Genomic DNA, 18,546 nt, shown 5'->3' with positions numbered 1-18,546 from the left:
CATCCTGCTTCAGCTTCCTTGAAATTATTAGGAGAGCTGGGCATGATGCATCATGTGATCCCAGCACTCAGGAGGCTGCCACAGGAGGATCACCAAGCTTGAGGCCAGCCTGGGCCACATAGTGAGAACCCATCTTAACCCCTACCCCTACTGCTAAAGTGAATCAATTACCAGGTAGAAATTACAGGTCTCATAGACTGGCTGACAGAAGAATCTCCCAGGGTCCTTGCCTTATTGCCTGAATGGTCCTAAATGCTACATTGGCATAAGGTTCTCCATAGAAGGCCTGGAAAACAGCCACGTGTGCCAATCTCTGAAGAAGGCCTTTGGGGTAAAGAAGAAAGGTTATTCCTGTTCCTTCTGTGGAATGCAGGCGTCGAATATTCACCATCCCTCTTTATTAAAACTGAAAGGACATGCATTTGTCCATAGAAATCCTAGGTAGCGGCAGGCATGATTTAGGAATGACTACCGATGGTATATGTTTCTCTAGCTCCATGTCTTGTGTCCCGTTTTTATGAAAAAAAACAAAAGCCTTCACACTTTGCTCCATGACGGAGGATGCTCTTGAGTCGCTCATCATGGGAGCTTCCCGCGGGAAGGAAGAGCTCTTACACCGCAGAATCGGAGGATCGATGTTTGTACCAGTGGATGTTTCCGGTTGTGTGACATTCCTCTTGGGGAATTGGCACACAGTCCTATCCCACTGGGGTCAGTGTTATCCTTTTCCCATCTTTGGAGGTTTGTAAAAATTTTTTGTGGTACTAGGGATCAAACTCAGGCCACTGCACTTTCCAGGCAGGTGCTTATGCCATTGAGCCATCTCCCTGGCCCCATCCTGGGAGTTTTTATTTGTCTGTCTGTGGTGCTGGGGGTCAAGCCACGGTTGGTGCACACTGGACAAGTGCCCAGCCTCAGTGCTCCCCCTCCAGCCCTCAGATCAGGTATTTATTTGGCAGGGACCATCTTCCTTCATCGAGATTTGTGTGGCTGCCAGGCGTGGTGGCAGTGTGGTGGCCCATACCTCTAATTCCAGCACTTGGGAGTTGAGGCAGGAGGAGCGCTGTGAGTTCAAGGCCAGCCTGGGCTACATAGCAAGACCCTGTCTCAAAAACAAGCAAAAGGGGCTGGGGAGATAGTCAGTGGAATAAGCGCTTACCTGGCAAGTGCAAGAGACTGAGTTCAGTCCCCGTTCCGAGAAAAAAAAAAAAAAGCAAAAACCATTGGTGTGGCTTTGGGAGCCAGGGCCCTGCCTTTGAGTCCTGCCTCCCTCACAGGGGTTGGCTCCAGTGACACCCTCTGAGGAGCTGGTCCTGTGTCTGGAACAGTGTTCCCACCTGCCTGCATCTGCACACATCTTGCTAGGGCACTGAAGGACTCAGTTAATTTCTGCGTAACTTTTCAGAAACTACAGATGCATAGTGATGTAAAACTACTTTAAAAATATGTAAATTGTTGATTGTAGCCTCCAGACTTCCTACTTTGTAGAATGTAAAACTCGCTCCCCTCCTGTCCATCAGCTCCTCCTCCTCTGCTGCCCACAGCCTCTGTCTCAGGTGCCTAGAGCTGCTGGCAGTGTGGAGCTGTGGGACTAAGCCTGACACACGGGGCTCTGAGTTATGTCCCCAGCAAGGAGAAGGAAGTTGCACAGCCTGCTTTGCATACCTAGACAGCTCATGCTTCTCTGCTTTTGCTGGTCGGTGCAGTGAGAGGTGCGGGCACCTCATTTAATGTTAATTGTATGTTGAACCTCTTGACTAGATTTTTCTTGTTTATTCTTCAGATTTGTCATCTGCTATCTCTCTACATTTTACTCTCTAGCTCTTGAGCTTTTGGTAATTGATTTTTTTTTTTTTTTTTTTCACTTTTTGAGGCAGGGTCTCACTGCAGTTCAGGCTGGCCTTGAACTCACTTTATAGCCCTGGCTGGTCTCAGCCTCCTGAGTGCTAGGATTGCTGGCATGTACTACCACAGCCAGCAATTTTTATAATTGAATCGTAATTTCCAAAAAATCTGTCTTATGTCCTGTGATTTTTAAAATAGCAACTCATGGCATGAATTTTCTGAATGGATTTAATTTTGTGGGAAAATTAGAGAAAGAATTAAAATAGGCCTCAATTCTCTCTTTAAAAAAAAAAAAAAAAGTGGTGTAACCATCCAGAAGAGTGTCTCCGTCCACATCCGCAGGTGCAGGTCCTCACACACACGGGCATGGGTGTTGATGTCCACGTGTCTATGTTTATAGTTTTAGGGGGCTGTGATCTGCTCTGTGTGTTAATAACAGGGCTGGGTCCATGGTTGACCCGTCGGTCTCCAGCTGTAGAGTCTGTGCTTTTGCTGGTGTCACCAGCCAGGCTGGTGTGACAGACCCCAGGCTGTGTGATGTCCCACACCTCAAGCAGAATATTGGGCAGACCCCTGGTGGCTCTGGGCCCCTTCTCACTTGGGATCTGCTTCTGCTGCTGCCAGGCAATAGAAACCAGAAAGGAAGAGGAGGAGTTTTGACCTGACTGTGACCCATGGCCCTGCAGTCTTTCGGGATGGTCAGTGGATCCCAGGACAGGTCTTCCCCACTTGCCCTTGTGTCCTGCTGCAGGGGTGCTGAGCTGGGATGGAGGTCCTCAGCGGGGCCGGGGGACCTGCGCCCCACTCCTGTCCTTCTGGGGTCTGAGCCTCCTGGCGTTCTTTCCCAGACGTGTGAATCAGAGCTGTGATCGCTGCTCATGGCCATTGGGGGCCTGCATGGTGATCGAAGCCCACACCTCAATCGGTCTCTCCGCAGTCCTCGTTGTCCCTCACCCTCAGTCTCTCACTTGCGTCTCCATGCCCTGCCCTCTCCTTTGGAGGGGGGATTGAGACAGGGTCTCACTACGTAGCCCAGGCTGGCCTCAAATGCATGGTGACCCTCATGCCTCAGCCACCCCAAGTGCTGGGATCGCAGGAGTGCACCACCATGCCCTGCTGTTTTGTTAACTTTTGTACAGTTGTCCATGTTGGAAGTCTACTTTTGCATCCTTTCCAAGGCTGGTCCTTTCTGGCCTAAATCTACAGCACCTGACTTTGGCTTTTCATGGGAAGTGAGAGAAAGCCCCACTGTTTCCTCCTCTGCAAGGTGAAGGTTTGGAAAGGATGTTTAAATTGCACTGAACTTCAAATGCACTATCCCAGTGTGTGTGCAGGCGTGGTGTGCCTGGTATGGCTAAGAGCATGCGCAGCTCATCTCCAGCAGTGGCCAAGTATGTGCCACACTGTGTTCCACGAAGCTTCTTCCCCTTCAAGGCCCAGGGGCCCAGCGCTGCAGACAGACATGACTGTGTCGAAGGCTCAAGGCTCTGGCAGCTCCAGCCCTCTGCTGTGTCCCTCAGAAGGAGAAATCGCAGCAGCCTTGACTTTGCTCTTTGTGCGGGGGGGGCAAGTGAGAAACTTGGTCTGGGCAGCTGCAGCTTCCTCCAGCAGGCTCTGTGCTGCCTCCTGTGGGCAGCAACACCAATTCTGTGACAGCGGAAAGCCTGGCCACTTTTGTCTCTTTCCTCTGCACAAACTCTAAACATCTCGTCAGAAGATACAAAGAAGAATGCTCCTGCCATCCCTCATAAGAATACAACTGTCTTAAAACAAAGTTCATAGGGCTGGCCAGATAGCTCCATGGCTTAAAATGCCTGCTTAGGCAGACACAGGGAGCAGAACCCCTGTGTGCCGTGCTGGCCCTGCCCCCTGGGCACACTGAGAAGGCAACTGAGACCTACACCACTACAAAGAGTAAAGTTTCTCTCTTTTCTTTTCTTTCTTTCTTTCTTTCTTTCTTTCTTTCTTTCTTTCTTTCTTTTAGACAGGGCCTCACTATGCAGTTCAGGCTGGCCTCGAACTCACAGCATTCTTCCTACTTTAGCCTCCCAAGTGATGGGATTACAGGCAGAATATCCTTCATCTCTAAAACAAAAATACACAGAAATTGCCATTTCCTATGTATTGTTTATAAAAGTAGTAAGTTCCTCAATCTTTGAGAAAAGTACATCCTGGGGGCCAGCATGATAGCTCAGAGGGCTAAAGTACCTGCTTGGGCAAGCTTAGGTACATGCAGGGACCACAGTTCAATCCCTGGCACCACATGCACTGCTAGCCCTGCCCCCAGGGTGTGCTTAGCCAGTCTGAGTCCAGGCATAGTAGACACCTGTAATCCCAGCACTGGGATTACAGGAGGATCACTCTGAGTCCAAACTGCATATAGTAAGACCCTGTAACAACAATACATTAAAAAACAAAACATTTGTTTTTACTAAAAACTTAGGTGATAGTCATTTCAGTAAATCAAGGAAATACATTCTAGATTTGAAAATGACAATTTTGCTACAAAAGAATGATATCAGAAAATTCAAACGATTTATTGAGTTAGTTTCTTTACTACTCAGCAAAAATAGGCAAGGAGTTCACTTATTCTATTTGTCATTCAGGTAAATGTAAACATCTGTAAAATCTTAGTGAAAACTCATTAACAAAATGATGTAAAATTAAGATTATAAACTAAATTAATATTTCCTGGGAAATCAGGACTTCAGTTTAACAAAATATTAGACTGATGATGATGCAAGTAAAAAATAAAAAATACCCATTTGTCTAAAAATAAGATATATAATTTATAGTAGTAGGAATGACTTCAGATTATGAGTCTTTCTATTGATGTGCATAAGTACAAAAATGATTATAAACATGAACTTCATATATTAGTCCCATTTTCACTGAGTTTAAGATTTTCTATAAACTATAATACATAAATGAATAGAACATTAGAGATTTCAAACAGAAGTATAAATGGGGATATGTATTTTGGTAAATCCTGTCCCTTCTTAAAAGGTATTTGAGCTAGCTATTATAGTGCATACTTGTAATCCCAGCACTCAGGAAGCTGAGGCAGGAGGAATGCTACAAGAGCCTGAACCAAAAGAGACCCTGCCTGCAAAAACATATATTTGAGCAGCAGCTCTGTTGTCACAGCACTTTTTTAAAAAAAAAATTATTTATTTATTTTTGTATTCTAGGGGAGGGTCTACAGGGTGTTCAGGGTCCCACTACTAGATCAGACTTGTGATCCACCTGTTTACAGCCTCCCAAGAGCTGGGATTACAGGTGTGTGCCACCACACCCAGTCTCAGTTGCTGTCCCAGCAAGCCCTGGGGGTGGGGCTGGCATGGCAGGCCCAGGGATGGAACCCCCAGCCTCTACACCTGCTTGCAGGTGCTTTAATCCACTGAGCTATTTGGCTGGCCCTCCAGAACTTCAAAGAAATATTTGACAATGATTTGCTGTATCCCTGGGATTACATATGGTTTAAAAAATTTAAAAGAAAGCCAGGCATGGTAGAGCATGACTATAATCACAGCACTCAGAAGGCTGAAGCAGAATTGCCCCCAGCCTGGGCTACATAGTGAGTTCAAGGCTTCAGGTGCATAGTAAGAGCCTGTCTCAAAAAAATATATAAATAAATATATTTATCAAAAAAATATAAATAGATAGATAGATAGATAGATAGATAGATAGATAGATAGATACCACTACTGTTTACAAGTTGAACTCCTGGTTTCTGCCCTGGTGCCGAAGGAGCTTTAAAGCCAGCTCTGTCCTAGTAAGCAAAGTGCTGAATGGGCTGAGAAGTCAGTAGCTCTCCTTGGGTCTGGAGAGAACTGAGCTCACAGGCCAGGCCCCTGCCCTCAGCCCCAGGGGCAGATGGGCAGGGGAGGAGATACCCTGAGGACAAGCTCTGTCTCCTGGGGCCCAGCATCAGGGCTCACAGCTGGGACTCTCGCCCTGGGGGCAGGGAGGCCACAGCAGCTCTGCAGATGCCCTGGTGGCTGGGGAGAGACCTGCACTCTTGAGAAATGGACTGTCCAGCGTCAGACCTCCTGGGCTGTCTTGAAAGCAGCCCAGCTTGGGGAAAGAGCACACCAATGGCAGACTCCTAGAGCTGTCCTGCCCCACCACACGGGGGCAGCCTCGGGGAACCAGGGCTGCTCACTCCTGGGCGTGAGTCGGTAGGATGCTGAGACCAGGTCTTGGGCTGCTGGACTCTTGCTTTGCATACAAACACACCTTCCTTCGCTGCTCTTCTTCTTCACACCTGGCCCTTCCACCAAGAGTGTGCGCTGGCTGCAATCACAGCAACACGTGCTAAAAGGCAACACCATAAGTCAAAACTACAGTGCGAACACTACACACCAGGACCAGCATCCAGACTACACCACAAGACTTATTCTCAGAAAAAGAAAAAAAAATTAATAAACCGGTGGCAAGTAGAGGCGATGACATGGGCAGTGCAGGGGACACAGTCTGTGTTACACTTCTGTCATCTTCTTTGAGTGGCCACCGAGCCTTGAAGGCAGCGCGCCAGAGTCAGGCATCTGCAGACTCCGTGCCCCTTTAGGCCTGCAGGCTAACAGGTGTTGCGGGGTTGAGGAGGAGGCTTTTCTCTTCGCCTCTCGTGGGGAGCTGAGGTGTTCATCCAGGTCACAGGGAAATCGCCTGGTTGCAGTGGGAGGTGCTATGTGGTTAGCAGTGACGCTGGGTGATTGATGTCACCTCTGACCTGCTTTCTGAGAAGCGTGATTTCATTCATGGCACCGGTGGCCATTTGTGTCCCCTGACCTGGTGTAACCTAGATAGAGTATGAGGTCACCACAGCAGCACTCGTTGGCAGAAGGTTGGCATCCCCCGGGGCACCATCTGCAGTGCAGTCCCTGAAGCAGCTGCGTTCCTGGGGAGGCAGGAGAAAGCTGATCCCGCGTTCAGCTCTTTAGTACCGCTCCGCTTTCCGCAGAAGGAACTCCAGCACGCGGAGGACTGTCCTTTCACAGCGACTGAGTCTAACAGGCATATGCTGGCAGGGCTTTGTTTGTTCTTCTCTTTTCTTACTGGTTCATTCTGGGAGGTTGCAGAAGTTAAGCCTTTCTGGTCAGAATGGAATAGATTTCTTTTAGAAATGGCAGTTTTACTCAGGAGGCTGGGGCAGGACAATTATTACATGTTTGAGGTCAGCCTGGGCTGCACAGTGAGACCCTGTCTCAGAAACCAAACAAGAAAGAAAAGAAACAGCAGTTTTGGTGGGGAATGTAGGTCGGTGTGGAGTGGGCTCTGCCCACAGCGCTGGGGATGTGGGCCTGGCAGGGACGCGCTCACGCGCAGGAGGGTGAAGGAAGGCGGTCAGCGCGGCTTGGTCCTGAGCACTGCTTAGCTGAGGGATGATTTTAAGAGGTGATGTTCATCTCTGCCGGTCTAGAAACACTTGCCCTCACAGCACCAAGTCATCCCGGAGGGCCCGCAGCAAGCGAGGCCCTGCCACGCAAGGCCCCGCCACCGAGCGCTGCTCCCCTCACAGCTTTCTGCGCTTTCCTGGGGCCGAGTTACGAGTTACGTCCCGCCCAGCTCATTTCCTGCCCTGGAGATGCTGACGCCACCGTAGGGTTTCTGCAGCTCAGTAAATGACCTCGTTGTTTGCTTCTCTGCCCACTTCAGAAGCGGTAGCTCACGTTTGGACGGGTGCCACCCTTTTCTGTCTCTTTGTGTGATAAGGTGTGAGCTGCCATGCTGGCCTTGAACTTGTAGTCCTTCTCCCTCGGCCACCTTGTTACCCTTCTGTATGACTTTGTTTCTCACATTTACCCCTCCAATAAAAGTCTGAGATTGTCTAGTTACACTCATCTATGTTGCTACCTGGAGCATTTTGAAATCCTTAGTACGGTTTGCAATTTGCAGTTTCTCTTTGAGAGCTGTGATCTGTGTAGTCTGTGACTAGGACCATGTGTGTGTGTGTGTGTGTGTGTGTGAGAGAGAGAGAGAGAGAGAGAGAGAGAGAGAGAGAGAGAGAGAGAGAGAGATCTGTATGGATGCAGAGTGCAGAGTTCGGAGATCCCGCTGGGGGAGGATGGCTGGGGCCCGATGGCCTTCTCCTGGGAGTGTGCATTACTCTTCATGTTGCCAGGGATGAAGAGCACTGGTCAGAACTCGTGCCCAGCTGCTGCTGTCCCGTCCCCTTCCAATTTGGGCAAATGGCACAGGCCGCAGCTCTTTAGTGTCTGCAACATAGGGTGTTGGGTGCATCAATCCCGACCAACAAGAGACAGCAGCCGGTACTGTGATCCTTAGGCCTCCCCAAGCTGTGGTGTCATGGCCCTGAGCCAGCTGCCCAGCATGCACATAAACAGTGTGTGCTGCAACCCGGGACTGTGGAAACAAAGAGCAGAAAAAGGAATTCCACATAGAAGATGGAACAACCATTTCAAAACTTTTATAAAAGTGTAGTATTTTTAAACAAAACAAAAAACACAGGGCTTTACTAGGCAGTTCAGGCTGGTCTTGAATTTATCTTTTAATCTGGGCTACAAACTCACAGTGATCCTCCTGCCTCAGCCTCCTGACTGCTGGGATTACAGGCATGCACCACCACACCTGGCTTTGAAGATTGTTTTTAAAAATTTCTTTAAATGTTTGCAACATACCTGTGAGCCCAGCACTCTGGGAGCTGAGGTAGCTGGGCTGCAAGTATGAGCCCAGCCTGGCACCTCAGTGATTCCAGGAGAGCCTGTCTCAAAATAGAAAATGAAAGCTTGGGCTAGGTGTGGGCTGGGGTGGAGGCTGAGGCAGGAGGATCACTGTGAGCTCAAGGCCAACCTGGGTTGCATACACAGTACCTTCAAGACCAGACTAAATTATGTAGTGATACCCTGTCCCCCACACACAACAAAAGAAAAGAGAACTTTTTGATAAAAGTATTTTACTTAGGGCCAGGGAGGTAGCTCAGTGGCATAAGTGCTTGCCTGGCAAGCACAAGATCCCAAGTTCAATCCACAGTACTTAAAAAAAAAAAAAAAATTATGTCATGTTAATAATGCTTCATTTACAAAATGCATAATTTGTTTTTTAACAATCCAGATAAGTACAGCTCTAGAATATCCTTATGTTTTGAAATCTTTTTTTTTTTTTTTTTTTCCCTGCTTCTTTCTTTCTCTGGGCTGTGAATGATCTGTTACATCAGTCATCATTTGAGATTCATTCTTTATTTTCTATCTGCCTTGAAATTGGAAGGTAGAGGTTGTATAAACCTAACACTGTTTTCAAAAGTAGGAAAAATAAACTGCATTTAAAAGCATGAGGGCTGGTGGTGCAGAGTTAGAGCAGTGGGACCTGCGGACGGACGATCTCCTGAGGGTCTTCTGTGATCAGCTACGCGTGATAGGCAGCAGCTCGTGTGAGTGAGCCTTGGTACTGGTAGACTCCTCTGACTCCTTTCTCTCAAAAATCCATTATACCACTCCATAGGATGAAATTATCAGATTAAAACAACAGAATATGTGTCATGAAATTTTTTGTGACCTTGATAATTAGCACCGTGACTCACAGTTACATTTTAGGGAGATTTCTGTTTGGGTTCGTTCTTTTGAGACATGGTCTCAGTGTGTAGCCCAGGCTGGCCTTGAACTTGCTGTGATCTTCCTGCTTCAGCCTTCTAAGTGCTGGGATTATAGTTGTGTGCCACCACAACTGGCTGGATGCTCATGGAAAGTTTTAGTATAAACATGTATCAATTGAAACCAATCCATTCACGATAAAGCAAAGGTAGTAGAATTCAGCACTGTGTGGACCTCTGTGGTACTTAAATAACCCATGTAAGGCCATGCAGTGTGCAGATTAGAGTCAGCCTGCCTCCTTGGTTTGCTCCCGAGTATGCAGAAACTAGGGGAGAACTTGATACTTGGCTCAAGGCTCAGTGGCCTGCGACATCACAATTCTGCAGTCACTGTGCAAACACAGTCCCAATACCCAGGTCTCTGTGTGGAGAAAAAGGAAATGATGGGGATACTGTGACATCACAGCTTCCTCCCCTCCCCCCCATCTCCTTCCCTCTCTTCTTAACATGAACTTTCTAGAGGGAATCTCAAGATGCCTGGGGGGGCAGGAAAATAGCTCAGTGGCTTAAGTGCCTTCCAGGCAAGTTCAAGGTCCTGAGTTCAATTCCTGATACCAAATAAAAAGTTACTTAGGGGCTGGGGAGATAGCTCAGTAGAATAAATGCATGCCTAGCAAGCACAAGGGCCTGAGTTCAAAAAAAAAAAAAAAAAAAAAAAAAAAAAATCAAGGTCATGAGTTCAATCCCTGATACTGCCAAAAAAATTTTAAAAATCTGCCAATTTTTGGGGTTAGGGAGATGGCTCAGAAGAATAAGTGCTTCCCTGGCAAGCGCAAGGGCCTGAGTTCAATCCCCAGTTCTGCAAAAAAAATCAAGATGCTGTATAATAGGCACATCAAGTCTGTTGTAGCAATACTATATTTTCTCTTAGTGGATCTAAATAACCCATTCCCTAGGTGGCTTTTCCGGGTTAGGGTCAGGACACACCTCCCCTGGCTCTGACTAAAGGGAGGACTCGAGCTAGAAAGCAAGCGATGGAGCACCACGGAAATGTTTGGTTAGGATGCGGGAATTCCCGTTTGCCCTTCTGCTTGACCTTTGTGAGGTTTTTTCTTCTAATGTGGTTTTTCATTATGGTTTTTATTATTTTATGTCATCTGGTAGTGCTAGGATCAGCACAGGTTCCGTGCGTGCTAGACACGCGTTCCACTCTGGGCCACAGACACCCACAGCTCCTTTGTGTGTGTGCACATGGTACAGATCGATCGATTGATTGATTGATTGATTGATTGATATCCCTCATATGATGCCAGTGGGGTTTTATAGACACCTCTTCCCTCGCTGTGTTGGGTTAATAGTCTCTGTGCAGAGCAGTACTAGGCTGCACAGTTTCTAGCCACAGTTTTGTATTTCAGCTTTGTTTGACACTTCAGTTCTTTAAACTGCACACCAGAAACAGCATTGTATGTGCTGTTTGTTTCTGAAGAGGCTGACTGAGCTCTTCCTGTGTGTGTGTGGTGGGAGGGGCAGGAAGAAGAGTGTGTGTGCCACCGCCCCTGGCCTCGGAGCTGACGCTGTAGGGCGGGGATGTTCTTATGCAGGGAGTTTTAAAGCATTCTCAAGCAGCCACTGCCCCATAGTTGCTGATGTTTGTTTGTTTTTCCTTTTGAGACAGGGTTTCACTATGCAGTTCAGGCTGGCCTTGAACTCACTTTGTATCCCAGGCTGGCCCCAAACTCAGCTGCTGACTTTTGAAACAGAGCTTCCCCTTGGGAACCGTTTGGTAGGGGTCATTCGCTTGCAGAAGGAGGTGTGTGTGTGTGTGTGTGTGTGTGTGTGTGTGTGTGTGTGTAAGCAAGGGGGAAACCATCATGCACAGGCCCCAAGAGCTATCTGCGCCCTGGGCTGACCCTGCTGGCCTGGTGCACACACTGCAGTCACCGGCCCACAGGAAAAGCCACACCCAGCAGTGCATGCTTTCTGGGAGTGTGGAGGTCACAGGGGGCTGGGTCCCCAAGTCCCTGCTCCTACTGATGATGCCCAGGACGCTGGATCAGTGGTGGCAACATTAATGGAAAAGGCACAATTGATCCCTGAAGACTTCCTTTTAGGAAAAAAAAGTTCTTTGTTTTGTTTTTTTTAAAATAGACTGCCCACCTTTCCCAAAGCAAAATGGTTTCTCTACTGAGCTTCCTCTGAGCTGTAGAGCCAGGAAGTCTGTGAGTAAAAACACAGGGTTGGTGCAAGTCTGTACTCCCAGCCCTCAGGAGGCTGAGGCAGGAGTGAGTTCAAGCCCAGGACTATATAGTGAGACTCTGTCTGAAAAACAGAAACAAAACTAAAACTAAAATTCAGATATACAGATGAGTGAAGAATTTTTTTTCTTCTTCTTTCTGGTGGAACCGGGGATTGAACTCAGGCATTTGTGCTTGCCAGGCTAGTGCTTATTCTACTGAGCTATCTCCCCGGCCCCAGGAATTGTTTTTTAAAGGCGGGGTCTTGCTGTATAGTTCAGGCTGGCCTTCAGTTCACTCTGTAGCCCAGAGTGGCCTTGAACTTGAATAGATGCTCTTCCTGCCTCAGCCTCCAGAGTGCTGGGATCATGGGTATGTGCCACCACACCCAACATCTGCTACATTACTGATGGGTATATAAAATTGTGCCTTCAGTGTATAAGATAATTATCAATTCCCCCATTTATTGTGTGACATAGAAGTTCCTCTTCCAGGATTCCACTGCAGGAAGATATCAAGGTGTTCACACAAAAGCATGAAAGTGTTACTGCAGTGTCAGGGGAAGAAGATACATGAAATGGTGTGCGCGCGCGCACACACACACACACACACACACACACCCAGACTGTTCTTCTTAAACATGAAGGCAGTCCTGGCACGTGCACTACCATGACGGGTCCTCGTGGACACCACTAGTGAAGTGAGCTGCAGGGAGGCGGGGAGGGCGCCCTGCTCCTCCCGGTAGAGGAGGGGTCTGCAGGCTTCAAGTCACAGCTCCCTGGAGCAGCTCTGCTGCTCAAGAGAGGGAGAGGAACGCATGCGTGATGGGGTGCCCCACAGACATGTGGCACGTGGGTGGCATCTCAGAAGCCCCAGAGTTTTAGCACAGGAGCCTCAGAAGCCAGGCTTTTGGAGCCATGTGGCTCCTGCCTGGACTTGCTATTTCTAGCTGTGTGGCTTTGGCTTTATTTCTTGTTGTCTTGAGGCAGAACTGGCTGTGTATCCCAGGCTGGCTTTGAGCTTGCCGCTTAGCCCCACCTGGCCACAGCCTTAGCTCCCAAGGACTGGGGTGACCCGTGCTGCTCCCGTGTACCTGTGTTTCCTGTGTGCTTCCTAGCGGCCTTGGGCAAAACATTGAGAGTGATGGCAGCTGCTGGGGTGGGCTGTGCCAGCGGAGGGCCTGTGGCTCATCTGGCCTCATGTCTGCATCTGCTCAGAACCTGTCGATTCGCCTGAAGCCCCTGGAACAGCAGCTATGAGGCAGTCCACTCCGTACCCTATTTCCGATCCCCCAGCACTACCTCCACATAGTCAGGAAACTGGCCCTGTCTGTGACTCATTGGACTGATACTTTGGATTCAATGTATTCCAAAAGTCGTATTACAGGGCCAGCCAGATAGTTCAGTGGACTAAAGTGCCTGATTAAGCAGGCACAGGGAATGGGGTTCGATCCCTGGCATGCCCTGCCGGTCCCACCTCCAGGGCCCACTGAGAAGGTGCCTGAGACTGGGCATGGTGGTGTGCGTGCCTGTAATCCCAGCATGCCTGTAATTTTGGGAGGCTGAAAACGGGAGGTTCAGTAGGAATCTGATCTACGTAGTGAGACCCTGTAGACCCGGCACTAAATACAAAAAACAAAACAAAAATGATAATAATTTAAAAGTTGCGTTGTTGTCACCCATCGCTATTTCTCTCTACTGGGGATCAAACCCAGGATGTTCACACTGAGCTACAAGCCCAGCCCTTCATGTTTTATTTTGAGATTGGTCTCCTTAAGTCACTGAGCTGCCAATACTGGGCTCAGACTCATGATTCTCCTGCCTCAGCCTCCCAGAATGCTGCAATTATAGACAGGTGTGCTTAGCTTCTGTTTGTAAAGTGCAGGTTTCCCTGTGTGATCTTTTTACATGTGTGTTCTGTGTTCCAAGCTAAGGCCCTAGAGCCCAGAGGGCCCTATCACAAACCCTGACCCTTCCCAACATACTCTGCAGGTTGCCATGGCGTAGTACAAACTGAATAAACAGGAGAAGGGGCCAGGGAGATGGCTCAGTGGAATAAGTGCTTCCCTAGCAAGCACAAGGGCCTGAGTTCAATCCCCAGTTCCGCAATAAATAAATAAATAAATAAACAAACAAACAGGAGGGTGGAGTGAAGTCCACACTGTGGCTCTCTGTCCACAGCTGGTGCTCATCATTCTCCATCCAGGCCTTGCCTGTCAGGCACCTGGGGAGCAAGGTCTCCTAACCAGGTGGTCACTGAGCTCAGGGGTGGGGGGGTGGTGAGGCTTTAGATCCAGGTGTCTCTCTTAAAACTCAGGCTGAGAAGCCAGGCCTGGTGGCGTGTGTGTTATCCCAAAGGCTGAGGCAGGAGGCTCACTGCTAGTTGGGCCAACTTGGGCTATGTAGTTCAAGGCCAGCACCCTGGACCACCTGGACAGACCCTGTCTCAAATACATAAACAGACTCAGGCTGAGAGCCATAGGACCCAGGAGGTAAAGTAACAGAGGCCAGCAGTTCCCAAGCCTCACTGATTTTTACAGCTAGCTTGGGGCCCAGGAACACTGTGAGGGTCGAAGAACTCTGCAGCTGTTAAAGAGTTTCATAGGTGTGTGTGGGATCGGGTGCCCACCGAGAAAGACCCTTGACCCCGACCTTCTCAGGAGGCACCAGCATCACGGAAACTCCAGCTGCGGGTATCTGGGGTACCATGGCCAACCCGCACTGACCTCCTCTCCCCTCCTGTTTTCCAGGCTGTGGACGCTAGCAGGGGCCGCCGGGCTCGGCACCTGGCCGGGTAGAAACGAGATGGGTGCAACTGCCAGCAGGACGTGAGCCCGGGCTGCGGTGAGGACGGAGCTGCGGGTAAGAGGCACAGCAGGCGCATGTGCGAATGCAAGTCCATGCCGAGAAGCGAGCGATCAGGGCCTCCTCCATCCCTCAGCTACAAGGCCTCCTCATAGCCAAAAGCACCATGCCAGAGATGCACGGTCAGAGTCAAAGATCTACCAGTACCTTGGAGTTATGTGGACTCCCTGCATAGCAGGCATCTACCTAGTACCTGAGGTCTACACATTTTTATTTTTTAATCTGTATTTTAGGGAAGGGTCTGCAGAGTGTTCAGGGTCTCACTATTAGATTGGACTCGTAGTGATTCTCCTGTTTACAGCCTCCCAAGAGCTGGGATTACAGGCGTGCACCACCACGCCCAGTCTCAATTACAGTCTCAGAGTGCCCTGGGGATCAAACTCCCAGCTCCTGCATCTGCTTGCAGGCGCTTTAATCTGCTGAGCTATGTGGCTGACCCCAACATTTCTAAACAGAAATAATCATTTAGATTACAAGTATCAATGCTTGGTGTGGTGGTATACACCTGTAACTCCAGCTGTTGGAAGGCTGAGGCAGGAGGATCACAGTGAATTCAAGCCAGCCTGAACCATATAGCAAAACTCAGTCTCAAAAAAGCAAATGAACAAAACAAAATACTCAAAGTAAATAAAGACCAAGAGCCTGCCAAGTAGCTCAGTGGATTAAAGTGTGTGCAAGCAGTGCAGGGGCCAGGGGTTTGATCCCTGGGTCTGCCATGCTGGTCCCCCCCCCCGCGCATGCTGAGACAGCAATTGAGACTGGTGGTGATGGTGCACACCTGTAATCCCAGTTCTTGGGAGGCTGTAAACAGGTGGATCGCTAGGAGTCGGATCTAAGCAGTGAGACCTTGAACACCCTTATAGATCCTTCCCTAAAATACAAAATAAATAAATACCAAAATAGAAGCTAAATAGGAAATATGAAGTAATTCAAATGAATTATTCTATTGCTTTGAAAATATTTCACATCTATGCAAATTTATATCATCTATACTACTAGTGTTTCCATTGAAAAGAAAGTTTTGTGCTATGATCTGACTGTCTTTGTAAGAGGGAGATGCTTTGTATCTGAGTAATATGTTGGCTGTTCTTTTAAAATGATTGGACATGGTGTATAAGTTACTATTGCTCTCTAATTTTGTTACAAGATTCTTTTCACAGAAGTGAGAAGAGTGATCTTCTGTATTTTCTTCATTTTATGTATTTAGTACAGGGTCTACAGGGTCTCACTATGTAGACTGGACCTGTAGTGATCCTCCTATTTTCAGCCTCTCAAGCTCTGGGATTATGGGCGTGTGCCACCGTGTCCAGTCTCAGTCACTGTCCCAGCGCACCCCAGGGGCAGGGCCAGCATGGCACAACAGGGATCGAACCCCGGTCTCTGCATTTGCCTAAGCAGGTGCTTTAATCCACTGAGCTATCTGGCCAGCCCTTTTGTATTTTCCTTATTAACATCTACCGTGTCCATGAGGATAATGCAGTCAGCAGAAAAAGTGGGGCATCTGCACCCTGTGGCCAGTGTTGCTGTCCGCCTTGCTGAGGACCAAATGCTTGACCCTGGGGTAAGAAGGGCAGGCTGGAGACCACATGATGTTCATCCCCAGGAATTTGTGAAAACAAACATTCAGGTAGTGAGAGAGGCAGATCCCCATGCTTGCGTCATGGCCTTAAGATTGCCTATCTGAAGACCAGTTATCTGTTTGCAAGCCCCGCCCAAAGCCAGGTTCTTTACAGAGCATTTCCTTCCCAGGTGTCTGTGGAGTAGGGGGACAACAATGTCTGTTCCTTTGATGCCAGCGACTGAACCACACCCTTTGCACTGAGCTACACCAGCAGTCCCTCCACCCCTTTTTCTAAATATTGAAATGGGGCCTGGATAAGCCAATAAGTGCCAGGCTGGGCTCAAACTTGTAATCCTCTTGCTTCAGCCTCCCAGAGTGCTGGGCTCACAGCTGTGCACCTCTGTACCTGACCTAATATGGGTTGTTCTTTTTCCCCTGAAATATTTAAGATGCAGACAAAAATGAATGCCACTATGTATGCCTTTGCCTATGCTGTAAACCAGTTTTTTTTGTTTGTTTGTTTTGTTTTGTTTGTTTGTTTGCGGAACTGGGAATTGAACTCAGGCCCTTGCACTTGCCAGGGAAGCACTTATTCTACTGAACCATCTCCCCAGCCCTTGTAAACCAGTTTGAATGATTAGGTCAGTGTAAAAAAGCCATCAGAGATTGAGTGATCAGGAGGAAGTGACAGGCACTTGCTCCTCAGTGACACTGGTGACACTTCTGTGTTCCCCAGTGTTCTTGCCTTCACCTGACAGCTCATCGCTGTGGCTGAGACTCTGACTGGGACCTCCTCAGTCCCAGTGAGAACCACCCAGGCAGTCCTGGCCAAGCCAAAGCCTTGCTCCTGGCTGTCTCAGGTCCCAGGACAGCCATCTCTACCTGGAGTTGGAGATCACTATGAGGAAACAGAACTCGCACACTGCTGACTCTCAGAATGAGCATTTTCCCCTGGCCTGTTCATATTTTTAGCATCATCATTGCCACTGAAAATAGACTTCCTCTTTCCCCTGTCGGGCTGGAAAGTCTTCGGTAATTCCGCACACAGCAGTGTCTCTCTCCCCCTCCCTGACACAGTGACGTGGGTGGCCAAGGCGGCTCCCTCCCTCCCTCCCTCACTCCCCATCCTGTCCCCGACTGAGGAGCCAGCCAGGGCCTTGTGGGCTGAGATTTGCATCCAGCCTTAGTGAGAATGTTTTCCCTCCTTGGAGGTGCAGGGCTGGTAAGGAAGTATAAGACTTTTGGGCAAAGTCTCAAACCAGGCGAATCACCAAAGTGAAAAGGAGAGGGGAAATTAAATACTCGCTGCTTGGCCAGAGACCTTTCCTGTAGCTCTCTGAGAAGACTTCCTCCCTTGTGCTTCCAAAACTCTTAGTGGGCATTCAGTTTTTACAGTTAGATTAGCTCAGCCAGGACTTATTTTCAGGAGTAAATAAGCCTGGACTTATTTTTAGCACATTTACTACTGGTATGTTCCTGGGAAAATGGCTTAACCTCTTTAAACTTTGCTTTATTTGGAAATGAACAGAGTAAGTAATAATAGATAATAACAGGAACTTAAATAAATAATAGCATGGAGCTGGGGAGATATCTTGGTAGAATAAGCACTTTCCAGGCAAGTGCAAGGGCCCAAGTTCAATCCCCAGTTCCACCAAAATAAATAAATAATAGCATGTGTGGAGCCTGCCATGGTATAAGCCCTTAGTTCTCTACTAGCACTTGTTTCTTGGTTATTTGCCACTAGTCTTTGCTCTTTCAGGTTTTCTATTATTTGTTATTTTTATTTCTCAGGGTAGTGGGGAGGCAGCCCACGGCCCCATGCACACTCACCGAGCCCAGGACCTCAGCTGTGGCCCTGGCCGCCTTCTGGGTGTAAAATAGAAATTCACAGGAAGGTCCTCCTGGGCACCTGTCCCCTGTGATTCCTGCTAGCAGGAACGAGGTATGTGATCAAGCAAGCAGACAACTCTCTGTCCTGGTGGAAGAAGGGCTAGAGGGTTGCGCACTGGGTAGTCAGCATGTACAGTGAATGTTAACCTTCAGAATGTGTGTTGCATAGGAGATGCGGCCATGCGTCTCCCTACAGCTCTGCCCTTCTCTTGAGCATCCCACCCTCCCTGTCACCTCCAAAGCAGCTCTGCAGTCTCCTTGCTGAGCATCTTTATGAGATGTGATCAAAGATCTGATGGGTGCTGCTGCCCAGGGCTATGCAGTGGAAAGGCAGCTCATAAAAACATGATGCCCAGGGTGCAGGACAGCTCAGCAGTACCAGTGCCTGCCTGTAAAGTTCAAAGTCCTGAGTCCAATTCCCAGTACAAAAAGGAAAAAAAAAAAAAAAAAAAAAAAAAGTGCTGTTTTACTGTTCTCTATCTATTGGATTCACCACGAAAGGAGCTGAGTGCCTCCTGGCTCCTCCCCAGAGTGAAAGTGACCATGAAGGGAACTTCTGAATAGATTCAGGACACCAAGGCAGCTGCACAGAGGGCTCCAGAG

At 48.5% G+C, this 18,546-nt stretch overlaps 1 protein-coding gene across 3 annotated transcripts in view; it reads left to right on the top strand.

The window, feature by feature from the left end:
• The first annotated feature begins 14,380 nt into the window (after positions 1-14,380).
• Tet2 (tet methylcytosine dioxygenase 2) overlaps positions 14,381-18,546 on the top strand; it is a 92,801-nt gene continuing 88,635 nt past the window's right edge. For all 3 annotated transcript variants that reach the window (XM_023710029.1, XM_004626707.2, XM_023710030.1), the window contains exon 1: positions 14,381-14,489. The gene's annotated coding sequence lies outside the window, so the exon portion shown is untranslated. The remainder of the gene's footprint in view (positions 14,490-18,546) is intronic.

The sequence above is a fragment of the Octodon degus genome, unplaced genomic scaffold (assembly GCF_000260255.1).
Source record: "Octodon degus isolate 3935 unplaced genomic scaffold, OctDeg1.0 scaffold00016, whole genome shotgun sequence".
NCBI classification, from domain to species: Eukaryota; Metazoa; Chordata; class Mammalia; order Rodentia; family Octodontidae; genus Octodon; species Octodon degus.
This window is presented reverse-complemented; position numbering and strand designations above follow the sequence as displayed.